This window comes from Bactrocera dorsalis, chromosome 3, assembly GCF_023373825.1.
Source record: "Bactrocera dorsalis isolate Fly_Bdor chromosome 3, ASM2337382v1, whole genome shotgun sequence".
Taxonomy (NCBI): domain Eukaryota; kingdom Metazoa; phylum Arthropoda; class Insecta; order Diptera; family Tephritidae; genus Bactrocera; species Bactrocera dorsalis.
This window is the reverse complement of record NC_064305.1, coordinates 48,960,661-48,972,979: the sequence shown is the minus strand read 5'-3', so window position 1 is coordinate 48,972,979 and position 12,319 is coordinate 48,960,661. Positions and strand designations below refer to the sequence as shown.

Below are 12,319 nucleotides of genomic sequence, written 5' to 3'. Positions count from 1 at the left end.
CACCGGAAGGCATTGAGGCAGGTATAGCGGGTCCGCATACTAAGCTGTCCATTCCTATGGGCTGCTTCCCAAGCATCTTCCAGGCTGAAGTTTTTGCCATCAGTCAGTGCGCCGAAGTTAACCTCAGCCGCAACTATCGCAACCAGCGCATAGCTATCCTCAGTGATAGTCAAGCGGCACTAAAAGCGATCTTGTCGTACGAGACCAAATCGCTTTTAGTCGAGGAATGCATAGAAAGGCTAAACCGCCTGTCCTTGCGCAACCGGGTGCACCTAATTTGGGTACCAGGGCACAAGGAAGTAGAGGGAAACGAGAAGACCGACGAACTGGCACGCAAGGCGGCAGCGTCCAAGATGTTGGGACCAGAGCCATATATAGCAGTAGGACCCCACACTCTTAAGGAGCTGCTTCGCACTGAGGAGAGAGAGGAGAGGGAGCGGTACGGGCGGCAGGCAGCAAGTATGCATCACGCCAAGCTGCTTCTAGGAAGATATAACCTCTCCAGGTTCAAAGAATTAATGAACCTCCCCCGTGAGAAATTCCGTCTCCTCGTCGCAGTTTACACAGGGCACTGTAAGCTCAGGAGGCACCTGTCCAACATGGGCATGGTCTCCTGTGCTACCTGCCGATTCTGCGACTTGGAGCTGGAAACACCAGCACACCTAATCCTGGATTGCACAGCAATCTGTGGAAAAAGGCTCAAGGCCCTGGATTCCGTATATATCAGCAGGGATCACATCACCTCACTGGCGCCCGGCAAACTACTGGAACTGTTCAGGCTGCTGGGGTTCTGGGAGGTCATGTGATATAGGGGAGGGCACAATAGACCCTAGGTCGCGGTGCAGAACCTTAAATTTTATTCTATTTCTATCCTCGTCCTTCAACAATCACCAAGTTACGCAACTTGATTGGAACAATAAACTTTTACCGCAAATTTATTAAGAACGCAGCAAGCTTACTCGCACCACTCAACAAGCTACTCGAAGGTCCTAAAATCAACGGAAAAACTCCAATAAACTGGACAACATCGCTTGAAAACGCATTTTCAAACTGCAAGAAAGCTCTTGCTAACGCAACACTATTAGCACACCCGGACATGAGTGGGCCATCTTTTCCGACGCATCTGAGTGTGGAATAGGTGCCGCGCTTCAGCAACGTATTGGCGAACATTGGCAAACGCTTGCATTCTTTAGCCGCAAACTTGCACCATCTGTTCAAAAACGATCGTGAATTCATCGCAATCTACGAAGCAGTCAAATATTTCCGTCATATTTTTGAGGGACGACACATCGAAATCTACACAGATCATAAACCCTTAATGCACGCATTCAAACAGAAGCCCGAACGCGCTTCACCATGGCAATTTCGACGACTTGATTATATCAGTCAGTTTACCACCGATATGCGGCACATATCCGGTTCTAGCAATATCGTTGCGGCCGCCTTATCTAGAGTCGATGCCATTCAAACAACAGTTACATCCGAAGAACTTGCATGTGCTCAAACCAACGATGCAGAACTTCAACAACTACTCAACAGCTCAAATACACCATTAGAGCTACACAAAATCAACAGTAATACCACGGACATTGCTAAATACTGCGATATATCTACAGGTACAGCACGTCCGTTCGTTCCACAACAACTAAGACGGTGAATCTTCGAGACTCTTTATTCAGTCTCACATTCTGGTCGCCGAGCTACAAGACGCCTTATCACAAAAGATATGTTTGGCCATCAATCAACAAGGATTGCATCACATGGACCAAAGCATGTATTCAATGCCAACGCAATAAAATTTCACGTCATACAATTTCACTCATCGCAACATTCCAGCCACCTTCGCGTCGATTTGAACACATTCACATAGACTTGGTGACATTCCCGCTTTCAAAAGAACACACAAATGTCTCACAATAATCGACCGATTCACACGGTATCCAGCAGCCGCACCACTTTTTGATGGCACAGTCGAGCGAGTAGCACATGCACTCATGCAAACTTGGATTTCCTACTTTGGAGTTCCACTTCGAATAACAACCGAGTCAGACCTTTTCAGGAAGCTCGCTGATCTCCTCGGTTTCAAACATCAACGAACAACGAGTTATCACCCACAATCAAACGGATTTATCGAACGCATTCACCGAGAACTCAAATCATCCCTTCTTTGCCACAACGATAGTTGGTACGATGCACTTCCCGCAGTTCTCTTAGGACTACGAGCTGCATTCAAAGAAGACGTCCAAGCCACACCAGCAGAAATTGTTTTTGGTGAGCCAGTCAGACTCCGGGGTGAGTTTTTGACACCAACAAATAAAACAATCGAAGCACCTGAACTCGTTAAAACGCTAAGAAAAGCGTTTCAAAATCTAACGCCTACGCCTGCTTCTCGTCATAAGAAAATCTTCATTTCAAAGGATCTCGCGAATTCAACGCACGTTTTTATTCGAAACGACAAAGTCAAACAATCATTTTCATCACCATAAGATGGACCATTTCCAGTTATGGACAGATATGAAAAATACTATTATATGGAAAACTTGCACACATATCCATCGATCGGCTAAAACCAGCTTATCTTTGTACTGACGATATCGAGCACCAACCATCCAATTCATCTGAATATAAATTATTAACTATCAGCGACACGAATCCTGATCTTTCTACTGCAATTCATTAAAGTCAAAAAAGAGTGCGCTTCAAAATATCTTCACAATTCAAAAAAATTCTTGCTAATTTTCTTTTTTCCCGCAGGGGAGATATGTGGCGATACCCACATTAAACAAATCTTTAAATTTATTTAATTAATGCATTTACAGGTTAATACTAAGTTCATTTATATGTATTAGTACAACTAAAGGTTAAGTTATCCTACATTCTACTTTATATTGTTATCTTATGAGTTACAGTACTTCTTTCTCTCTTACATAGTACATTAATTAAGCTATCATAATAATGCATTCCATATTGACAGCAGCATCACCTGATGCTTGTCGATCACCGTTATCGAAATAAGCATATAAGATATTAAATTCTAAGATAAGCATGTCAGTTGGATATTGGTTACCACGTCGCCCAGACGTGTATTAATAAACCAGTACTCCACATATATATGTATGTATCATGAAAAAAAAAATAAAAAACAATAAAATATTCACGAATATACATATGTACACGCAAACACAAAAAATTAAAAAAATAACACACAAAAAATCGCATGCCTGGTAGAATAAAATGAATAATAAAGAAAGTTGCAAAAAGTTGCAGCTAAAATCAAAAGCATAGACTTAAAAAACATTAACTGATATAAACAAACTTGATTCATTTGAGGGCGAGACAGGGATCACAACTTTTTGTATACTTTAAATCGTATAAAGAAAACATACCATTCAAAAGAGCACTTATAAAAGAATTGTTTTAAAATAATAAAACAACATATTATTACATAAAAACAACTTTTTTATATAACATATACCTTTATTATCAATACTCAGTTCGATTTATACGGATTACACACGACTTTATCTTGCAATTAAATTTATTATAAGTGATAATTTTTAAGCTATTTTCACTGCACAGTCCGAATGTTTCTATTGTCTCACTTCTCTTGCTTTTCGTAGCCCCTACGAATGGGATAGAGCAAATAGAGAGATAGAGTTAGTGTTATTGGTGTTTTAAGAAATAGCTTTGATACAATTAGTGGTAAATTTCAAACTTTTATTTTCTTATTTTTGGCCTATGAAATCGACCAGTGTGCGCTGGTGGGAGAAAAATAAAGATCTTCGTTTGAGTGAGAATACTTATATTCCATTGTATAAACCTACAAGTAACAAATCCTATCATATTCACCCATACATACACAGGCATATATATATTGTTACGAATTTACTCTTGCTAGTTTACTTTGTTAGGTTCGTATCTCTGGATTGACAAATAAAATCAACACTGTTTAATTTAATTCAACAACTCTTTATTTCACAACTCGTCTACACTATAGCAGTTTACTCTTAGCACTGATTGATTACGTTGGCGCTGCCACGGCTTATATAGCCACGCACTTCTCGCTGATGCCGACGTGTCCTTCTAGAATATCGCGTCTGGAAATTACCAGAACATACGGCTATACGGCGCCAGACGCAAGCAGACAGTCGCGGCGCCAGACTCAGCAATTGTTTACCTAGACAAGCAGACAGTGCGGCGCCAGATGTCTATTGTTTCGACAAGCAGACAGCCGTGGCGCCAGATGTCTACAACAAGACGAATGCTATTCCATATACCTACAGGTATTGTTCATAATCAGGGATGCATATAGTAATACAAATACAACTTAATACTACTTTTGTAACACTGCCCTCCACTAAAGCCTAATCGTCCCGATTAGGCACAAATCCTCTTGAACCAAATGGGGCGAGCCTCTCCAAATGTACTACTTTCATTTTACATCGTGCTTTTCCATTTCTTTGTATGCGGTATACCACGTCATTAAGTCGTTTCATCACCATATAGGGTCCTTCCCAGGCTGTCTGCAGTTTCGGGGACAAGCCTTTCTTTCGAAGTGGATTGTACAACAGGACCAGATCACCTTCTTCAAAACCTTTTGAATTTGCCGCTTGATCGAACCGGTCCTTCATCTTATTGCTCATCAGATGCGTATGCTGTCTTACCATTAGATGCAATTCATTCATTTCTTCCTTTAAGGCAGAACAATAATCTCCATCATTTCTTACAGCTGTAGGATTCGTTCCAAACTTAAGATCAGCAGGGAGTCGCAGATCAGATCCGAAAATAATCTTTGCTGGCGTGTAACCAGTTGTCTCGTGCTTCGCTGAACGATACGCCAGCAGGAACATCTGGATGCACTTGTCCCAATTCCGTTGATCTTTATCAACGATTTTCCGCAGATGTTCTTCGAGCGTTCGGTTGAATCTCTCTACCATCCCATCTGATTGTGGGTGTAACGCTGTTGTCCGTGTCTTGTGGATGCCCAATAATGTACAGACTTCTTGGAAAATGGAAGATTCGAAATTCCTGCCTTGATCTGAGTGTAATTCGACGGGCACTCCGAACCTTGTTATCCAATTTTCTACAAACGCTTCGGCTACTGTCTTTGCTTCTTGGTTTGGTAAGGCATATACTTCTGGCCATTTACTGAAATAATCCATGACAACCAGTAGATATTTGTTTCCGGCCGTACTGGTTGGGAACGGACCTGCAACATCCATTGCGACTCGTTCAAATGGTGATCCCACGTTGTACTGTTGTAGCCTACCGCGACTTTTGGCTTTAGGACCTTTAGCTGCCATGCACTCTACGCAATTACTTATCCATTCTGCTATGGAATCTCGACAACCGATCCAGTAGAACCGTTGTTTAATCTTCTCTATAGTTTTTGTAATTCCAAGGTGCCCTCCACTAGGTCCATTGTGATATTCTTTCAATACTTTCGGGATCATGGACTTCGGTACTATGATCAGCAGACGAGACTGTTTGCCATCTTCGCTTTCCCAGGTACGATGAAGGTATCCGTTAACGAGGTTTATGCTGTTCCATTGGGCCCAATATGCTTTTGCAGTTGGACTCTCGCTACTTATTTGTTCCTTTGGTGGTCGTACCCCATTTTCTTTGGCCATTACTAGCTTTGCAAGATCAGGGTCCTCCAGCTGATTGATTCTGATGCGGTGAGGAGTCCAATCATCTTCCGGTTCTATATTCAGTAATCGCACGTCGATTATACCTTCTTTTCCTTCTGATTTGGAGCAATGTTTACATTCCAGTGGACAAGGGCGACGTGATAATGCATCCGCATTTTTGTGGTGAATCCCCTTTCGATGTTCCGTTTCGAAGTCGTAATTCTGTAATCTTTCGATCCATCGTGCAATTTGGCCTTCCGGATTCTTAAACTGTAATAACCATTTTAATGCTGCATGATCAGTCCTCAGCAAGAATCGTTGTCCATACAAATACTTGTGGAAATGTTTTACACATTCCACCACAGCTAGTAGTTCTTTTCGCGTCACACAGTAGTTTTTCTCTGGTTTCCCGAGCACTCTGCTGTAATACCCAATTACTCTTTCTTGTCCGTCGATGAGCTGAGACAGGACACCTCCAATTCCATAAGCGCTCGCATCTGTATCCAGGATGAATTTCTTTCCAGGTATTGGATAAGCCAACATCGGCGCCGTACAAAGTAATTCTTTAAGCTGCTCAAACGCTTTTTCTTGTTCCAACTGCCATACAAACGGGCGATTCTTCTTTGTTAAATCATGTAAACTTCTAGCCACGTTCGCAAATCCAGGTACAAAACGGCGGTAATACGTGCATAAGCCGAGGAAGCTGCGGAGTTCATGAATGTTGGTGGGTCGAGGCCAATCTTTCACTGCTTTTATTTTTCCTTCCTCGGTGTGAATTCCCTCAGTTGACACTTTATGTCCGAGATATGTGACCTGCTTCTTCCATAATGAACACTTTGGGATTCAAGCGTAATCCGGCTGATGCTATTCGCTGAAAGACTTCCTCTAGATTTTTCAGATGATCATCAAAACTTTTTCCCATGATGATAATGTCATCAAGATACACCAAACATGTCTTCCAGTTGAGTCCTTTTAACACATGTTCCATCAGTCGCTCGAACGTTGCAGGCGCATTACATAACCCAAATGGCATCACAGAGAATTCCCACAACCCGTCGCCCATACTGAAAGCGGTCTTTTCACGGTCACATTCATCAATCTCGACTTGCCAATATCCACTTTGTAGATCTAATGTAGAAAACCATTTCGCTCCAGACAAGGTGTCTAATGTATCGTCGATTCTCGGTAGAGGATAACTGTCTTTCTTTGTGACATCATTCAACTTCCTATAATCTACGCAGAAACGGGTGCTACCATCTTTCTTTTTAACTAAGACGATAGGTGAGCTCCATGGACTTATTGAAGGTTCGATTACACCGTTTTTGTGCATGTCTTCGATAATTTTGTTAGCATCCTCACGTTTTGCTAGTGGAACCCTACGCGGAGCTTGTCGAATTGGTTTAGCGTCTCCGGTATTTATGCGATGTTTGACAATGCCGGTTCTTCCTGTGTTTCCTTCGTTTGCAAATATGGATGCGTATTTTTCTAATAGTTTTTCTGCTTTTAATTTTTCATTTCCATGCACCTCATTCAGCAAATTGTTTAGGAGTGTAGGACTTATCTGCTGTGGCTCAATAGTAGGCTTCTGTTCTGACCGTTCGCATCGTGCTATTGCACTTATATTCTGGCACTGTCCAATTACTGCTCCTTTCTTCAGCCTTATAGGCGTGTTGAATTCATTCACTACTCTGACCGGAATGGTGGCGTCTTCTCTAATTTTCACAAGCGTTCTTCCTACCAATATGGGTGTATCTATTTTTGTTGGTTCCACAATCCACAATTCTTCAGTCCCACCTCCTCCATTCACTTTAGCCCATACAATCGCCTCAGATTTTGGTGGAATACTCTGATTATCATCAACAATCACCCTCTTACTTTCAACGTTGGTCACATATCCGGTGTTTATAGGCATCTCCATGTTCTGGCAAAACAGCATTTGCTTGTTTAAATCCAAAGTAACCCCGTGATCAATCATGAAATCTACTCCCATTATAATTTCATCCGTGATTTCTGCTACGATGAAGGTGTGATTAACTTCCAGGGTACCAATCATTACTTCGCAAAACACTTTTCCCGCGACAGCTGCTTCCTCTCCGGTGGCCGTTCGAAGCTTGCAACCGACTAATGGTTCAACCGTTCCTCTTACCACATCCGGTCGGATAATTGAATGTGTGGCACCAGTATCCAAAGTAAGCGTTGACAGTCGTCCATTTACGATGCCGTTGATAGTAAGATTGTTGTCATGGCGACCTATTTGTGATATCGAGATGGCGGGGCAAATAGTTGTGGGAACCAGCTCACGCCCCTTTGAACTGTTCCGTTTTAGTTTAACGACTTGTGAGATGTGGATGCTCCGTCCTCGTTATCAGTTGGTTGTTTCCGTTTTGATGGGTTTACTTTTATATTGCAATTTCGGGCAAAGTGACCCGCTTTTCCACAGTTGAAACATCTTCCTGTTGTATTTACTCGCGGTGCAGCAATTGTCTTCAGAGTCTTCAATATTTCTTCCATCAGCGCCGGTTGTTCCATTTCAACCCTTTGTACTTTGTGTGCTGGTTTACTTAGTAGGGAAGCTGTTTCCTGTGTGAGGGCGTGCGAAACCGTTTCGGCAAACGTTCTTTTTGGCAATGCATATGTGGCGCGTTTGGTGTCCACATCACGAATTCCATTTATGAAACATTGAATTTTTACCCTCTCAATGTAATCCACAGGTGCATCTGCATTTGCCAAATGAGCCAGTCGTTCTATTTCAGTTGCGAACTCTTGCAATGACTCGTTCGTCTTCTGACCCCTATTTTGCAGTTCGATCTGGTATATTTGTTTCCGGTGCTCACTACCATATCGTCTTTCTATCGCACTCATCAATGCCTCATAGTTGTCCCGTTCACAGTCTGGAATAGTCTGAAGGATTTCTGCCGCAGGTCCTTTCAATGATACAAACAAGGACGCTACTTTGTCCGCTGCATTCCAGTTATTGGCCATTGCTGTCTTTTCAAACTGAAGTTTGAAAATTTGAAATGGAATACTTCCATCGAATGTGGGTGCCTTCAATCTTTGATTATTTGTTGATGGTGCAGGGCCATGCAGTTGCAGTTCTCGCACACGATTACTTAATTGAAGAACTTCTGCTTTTAAATTTTCTTCGTCATTTTTTAAAGTGCTTAATTCGTCTTCAAATTTTGAAAATTTCTCTTGCACTTGTTTTTGTAGTTGTATAGTATTTTCCGTAATCTGTTGTACCAAACGATGTTGTTGTGTAAGGCGAGACTCTAACTGTGATGTATTTTCAGCTATTTGCTGTGCCAGACGATTTTCGGTTTGCACTGCATTGTCTGCTATTTGTGATGTATTTTCAGCTATTTGCTGTGCCAGACGATTTTCTGTTTGCACTGCCTTTTCTGCATTTTCAGCTATTTGCTGTGCCAGACGATTTCCTGTTTGCACTGCATTTTCTGTATTTTCAGCTATTTTCTGTATAGCCACTAACAGCATGTTCATGTCCACACTCGATGATGTTCGTTGTTCTTCTACTTTTTCTTCTACCTTTGTAGAAGTTTCTGGCCCAACAAATTCGAACTCGTCCACATTAATTCCATCCGCTTCCATTGCTTCACGTAATCGTGCCTGCAGATCCGCCTTTTGCCCGCTTATCGGCAAATTACGCTCCTCCAGTTCCTTTTTTAATTGCTGAATTCTCAATTCTCCGAATTTAACCATCTTGATTTTGGATTATTTGACAATCCCACTTCTGACACCAATTGTTACGAATTTACTCTTGCTAGTTTACTTTGTTAGGTTCGTATCTCTGGATTGACAAATAAAATCAACACTGTTTAATTTAATTCAACAACTCTTTATTTCACAACTCGTCTACACTATAGCAGTTTACTCTTAGCACTGATTGATTACGTTGGCGCTGCCACGGCTTATATAGCCACGCACTTCTCGCTGATGCCGACGTGTCCTTCTAGAATATCGCGTCTGGAAATTACCAGAACATACGGCTATACGGCGCCAGACGCAAGCAGACAGTCGCGGCGCCAGACTCAGCAATTGTTTACCTAGACAAGCAGACAGTGCGGCGCCAGATGTCTATTGTTTCGACAAGCAGACAGCCGTGGCGCCAGATGTCTACAACAAGACGAATGCTATTCCATATACCTACAGCTATTGTTCATAATCAGGGATGCATATAGTAATACAAATACAACTTAATACTACTTTTGTAACAATATATATATATACATATATACATTGTGTTCTTTTAGACTTGGTCAAATATAAAACAGAAAGCACACTATTACTACCATCTTTCGCCTAAATTTTTACAGCAGAAGCAATGCATGGGTAAACAAAAGTCCTAAATTTACAGATCAGATAACATTAAACACACACACATGTATTAAATTGTTCACTTGAAAACAACCACATATCAAGCAGCATAAACAATACGCTGCAACACATACACACATATTTCGATATTTAATATAGTTTTTTAAAATAGTATATGAGTAATGAAAATACCAAATAAAAATTAGAATGAATATGTCATTGTAGAAACATGCAAGTAACAAAAGAATTATATAGTCGTCAACAGCTGAGATCACCTTATCGAAATAGTTGATTTTTCGGCACAGAGATTTAAATAAAAGGTCTTAAAAATAGTAAAGAGGTTGCAGTATAGTCGCGTTAGCAATATTTTTTGGGTGTTAGGTTCCCCAAGAGGCCTATTTTCACACATATAAAATATACAATACTAAACAAAACTATTTGTAATAATTTAAACAAAAATAGATTCTTCAAATATTTTTAATAAAATAGAAAAGATTTACCAATATTTTGATACAATAAATAAAATTTTAATCAAAACTAGGTAAATTTAATATTTATGAATTTTAATAATCGAAATATATTTCAAATTTAACAAAAACGTACTTAAAATAATAAATTGGATAGCAAAGGCAACACACTCGTGCCTTTTCTGAGGCATTTGGCCATTTTAGTAGTAGAATATTTAGGAAACCATAACAAACTGCCTGGGCTTTTGCCCTGAGTCTTCCCTCATTCTATTGCATTCTTAATGTAATTTCTGTCATTCTACAAGCTATATATATGCTGCAGTTACTGGAGAACATTAAACATTTCGAATATCTTTTAATCGTTCAACAGATATACATATGTCTACTACTGACATTCTTTTCGAATGGATTTAACTGACTGAGCTGAAGGACCCACCTCCTGTTTCAGACATCTCTTCAAACCTGTAAATGAAACCATAATACAAACGCGTTATAGTTTTCCGTATCATTTTCTACCTTTATGAAAAATTTTTAGATATGTACTTTAAATTGATATTTTTTTGCGTGTTTTTGTCTATTGTATGTATATAAAATACACATTTAAACATAATTAAGGACATTCCTTGCAATGTATTTTCGTTGTTGGTGTTCGTAAGATCGAAAACTTTGTTTTCGATACGGTTTCAATGTCTCGATCGAATCGGGAAGGTTTTCGATCAAATGGGATTCAATGACTAGACCCAATATCTCTGACGCATTTTGTTATTTATTGATCGCACTATTAGTTTCTAACAAACCCGTTTTCTGTGTGGTAACCCCATACGATTTCACCTATTTTCACATCGTCGTAAGAAGTGTCGTAAGGATTTTTCCTGTACATATTAGTGATGAGCGATATTTCACTACCGGTGAGTTTTTCACTGTGATTGAAAAATGACATATCACAACTGCGATCACATTTTATAAATAGCAGTTCGCTTCTATGAACTGCGATTGCGATAGCAGTTAGAACCTGTGATTTTCGATAGCAGTTCGAAACTGTGAATTGCGATAACAGTTCGAACCTGTGAATTGCGATAACTGTTCGATTTTGTGAATTGCGATTGCGATAGCAGTTCACAATAAACTTGTAAAACTGTGATTTTTTAATAGTACAGTAATTGTGATCACAATAGCAAAAAGCAGAAAAGTAACCGCTTTATTCAGGGTATGGTATATATGTAATAATTAAACATTTTTGAATATAAAGTTATTAACTTTTACTTTACTAATAGAAACAAGCAAATCATACTACAACTATTGTAATTCAAACCCCTTCTAACTCGGAAGCTCCAATAAATATTGATAATGAGCCAGGAACTTCGAGACAGTCGAACCGCTCCAACATTTGCTAAAATGTATAAGTAAATGTATGTAGTTAAAGAAAGGCGGAAAAACTTGACTCGCGTTACCGGACCCAAAGGAGATTTTGCCGCCAAAAGGTTTCCGTTGTTCCCACGACAGTTGGGTCTACGTAAATGGAACGGATCCGGACTTTTATTCGGTCAAATCAGCAGAATCTGCCGCTATAACAACAACAGCAACAAATGGTCTCCGTTTGAACGTCGACTTAGTTGCGATCGCAGTAGCATGATATGATATTCATAGTGATTTAAAAATAGCAATCACTGAAATCACAGATATAGAAAAAACGCAATATCGCTCATCTCTAGTACAAATGTAGGTGATATTACTTGAATGATTTGAAAGATATATACACCACGCCGCACGAAGAGGTGGTGCGTGTCGAATCTCTTTTCACGAGTCTTTTCCAAGATTTGGTTAATTGTGAACATCCGGTCAGTTATTGATTTTCCAGGCCTAAATCCACACCGATAAGGTTCAATCAGT

The 12,319-nt window shown here is 40.2% G+C and overlaps 2 protein-coding genes across 2 annotated transcripts in view; one reads left to right on the top strand and one right to left on the bottom strand.

Annotated features, from left to right (window-relative positions):
- LOC125777132 (uncharacterized) overlaps positions 1-9,874 on the bottom strand; it is a 223,663-nt gene extending 213,789 nt beyond the window's left edge. The window contains exon 1 of the mRNA XM_049451354.1: positions 9,792-9,874. The gene's annotated coding sequence lies outside the window, so the exon portion shown is untranslated. The remainder of the gene's footprint in view (positions 1-9,791) is intronic.
- The window catches only part of LOC105222905 (uncharacterized protein C2orf47 homolog, mitochondrial), a 50,965-nt gene that overhangs the window by 28,138 nt on the left and 10,508 nt on the right, over positions 1-12,319 (top strand).